The sequence below is a fragment of the Antechinus flavipes genome, chromosome 6, assembly GCF_016432865.1.
Source record: "Antechinus flavipes isolate AdamAnt ecotype Samford, QLD, Australia chromosome 6, AdamAnt_v2, whole genome shotgun sequence".
NCBI classification, from domain to species: domain Eukaryota; kingdom Metazoa; phylum Chordata; class Mammalia; order Dasyuromorphia; family Dasyuridae; genus Antechinus; species Antechinus flavipes.
In genome coordinates this window covers 84,022,051-84,025,043 of record NC_067403.1, presented here as the reverse complement: position 1 = coordinate 84,025,043, position 2,993 = coordinate 84,022,051, and positions in this window count along the sequence as shown.

The following is a 2,993-nucleotide window of genomic DNA, read 5'->3' as shown; positions in this document are numbered from 1 at the left end:
GACAGTCACATAGTATTTTTTCTTAAAAAAAAAAAAATGACACAAATAGAAAGAGGGAGAAGGGGGCGGGAGATATTTACTAGCAATGTCCATGACAAAACTGTGAAAGAATAATTTTGTAAAATAAATCTTGATTCTACAAAGTACATAATAAAAGGATAAGTATATGTATATATCATCTAAATTGATTATTGACTATCATGCATAACAATAAACTTTAAAAATTATTCTGCTTTGATATCCATAAGATACTTTAAAGATCACATTCTTCTTTTTCTCTGACCAATTTTTATGATGATCAAATGTACCAAAATTCTGACCTATCATAACAATAGTAACATGGCCAAGCTTTAAAGATATTCACAATAAAGAAAATAAACGTCTGTGAATTTTTGAAGTTCATTTTGAAAACATGAAACTGGAGCTTGTACTCCTCCACCACATGTGCCATATTTCAAATCTTTCAAAAGTATTAATGACTTTTTAAAGCTGTTTCTAAAATTGTTTTGTCAGTATCTATTCATGAGGAACAACCTGTATCCCTTGATAGAAGCTAATTTATGCTCCCTGCTGAGATTTCTTTGAACATTCCTGGATTTAATTATCTGGAATAAACTGTTTCTCACCATAAGAAATACTGTTGTTTGGTTTCATTCTGTGTTTGCAGAAATTTAGTAGCAAGAGCCAATAGGAAGGGAAAAAATCTTTATCAACTAAATATACTAAACTAATAAATATCTATGGGGCATAATAGAAAAAGGGCTTTTTCCTTAGAATTAATCTGTGATTAGAGATACAGAATTCACAAGAAGGGGGCGAGGGAACAAAAACAAATGTAATAGCCAATTTCTCTGCAATGGTGTGATTAATATTGCCTGTCAATTGAATCTTGTCAACAGTTCAAAATGCTGTTAATTACAGTCCAGAGAAAATCAAATCCAATATCAAACACTCAGAAGCAAAAGTAAATGGGATTTTATTATGTTTGCAAATGGAATGTATCTGTAGCAATGCTGGGCTATTACTTGAATTAACACAGTTGTTTTACAGAAACAATAAAATAATATTTAAAATGCATTCATACATAAGTGCTAAATTGAGTGTGGACTGTTTATCAATGCAGAGTCAAAGGCCATTTGTGATTTTTAAAATACAAGGTTGACCATGGAACAAAATTACAGATTAAAGCAATGAAGAACATGATAAAAAATAGCATTCAGAAAAAAGTCTTAATCTCTTAGTTGAGTGTCATTTTGTGTGTGTGTCGGGGCAGTATCCTATATCACTCTCACTTGCCTCTCTCTACCAGTGCCATTTCTCTCCATCTTTTTTGAGGTCCTTTGGTCTAAACTAAAAACTGGTTTAGGTTTAATCCAAGTGAATATATACTGGGACATATTTTATAATTATTTACTATTTGTGCAAACATTCAGAGAAAGAGAACAGAGAAAGGGTGGGGTGAATGCAAGAGAGAGCAGAGAGAAAACAGGCGAGTTCTCTAGCGGGAGAGCACAAGAGTGTGCAAGAGAACAAGACTGTGCAAGAGCATAAGAGAGTGCAAAGGAGTTGGAAAGTGAGAGAGTGTAAGAGAGAGCACGTATGAGCCTTTGGGTCATCTAATTATTTCAACCATGATCACTGAGGCTTAGATAAAAAGTTTGAACCCCATCATACGAATCAAAAACCCTTCAATTCTCCCAGTCTCAAATAATATTATTACTTAAACCAACAACTATTTGTAATTGACTATTATTAGCTAAAAGGAGATAGAGAAAGTTAATCATAACACCTATATGCATAACTGATGATAGCTCAGCAGCTGTTCTCACCAATGAACACTGTTCTCATTTTGTTCCCACTGTCTCCATAACTGCTTCTTGCTCATACAGTCTTTCTTTCTAACAGCTAAGAATCATACTCTGTAGTTTAAAAGTATTCTTTTGCAGACCCCTAGGAAAACTACAAGCTAATTAAAATAAATTCTGTTTTCTATCTATGGCAACATGCCAGTGTGCTCTTCAACTTATTTGCAGAATAGTGGTATCTTGCTCAACATGTGAGCAACTCTTTCACACTAGGCCTTAAAAAGAATAACCTTATGGAGAAGAGAGAGTCAACTTGAAATAGACTTATGTGTTTCTCATGGGGATGTCTCATGTGTTAAAATGTATAATGTAATTTATTCATTGCTCTTTCATATCAAAATTTTCTATTTTCTCATGAATTCTCTACTCTATTTTGTGTATGTATGTCTGTATGAGTGCATGTGTATCTCACAAAAATATAGAAAACAAAAGTTAGTTTTACTAACATTACACTTGTAAAAGACTTTGGATACTCACAATCTTAAAGTCAGTGTAATTCAACAAACATGTGCTAACTCATTGATATTCAGTAATTTCAGTCTTGTCCAATTCTTTAAGACCTCATTTATGGTTTCCTGGCAAAGATACTAGAATGGTTTGTCATTTCGTTCTCTAGTTCAATTTATAGATGGAGAAACTCAAGCAAACAGGATTAAATGACTTACCCAGCATCACACAACTAGGAAATGCCCAAAGTTGGATTCCAATTCAGATCTTTCTTACTCCAGGCACAGCACTGTATTACTTACACATCCTGAAGAAACTCATTTGAGTGGACAGTGATACACTGGATCCATATTTTAAGCAAAACTAATGCTTGATTACTTCGAGAAAGAAAAGGAAGGAAGAAAGAAAGGAAGAAGAAAGAGAGAAGGAAGGAGGGAGGAAAGGAAGAAAGTAGGAATGAAAGAAGAGAAAGGAACATTAGGTAATCTAATTTTTTGAACCATGGTGATTGAGGCATAGATTAAATAGCTTAAACCCCATCATAAAATGTCAAAAGCCCTTTGGTCATCCCAGTTCTAAATCATGCCATTGCTTAAACCAATAGCCCTTTGTAATTGTTTGTTTTTTTGTTGTTGTTGTTGTTTTTGTTTTTTACTAATTCTTGATTGGTTCATTTGAAAT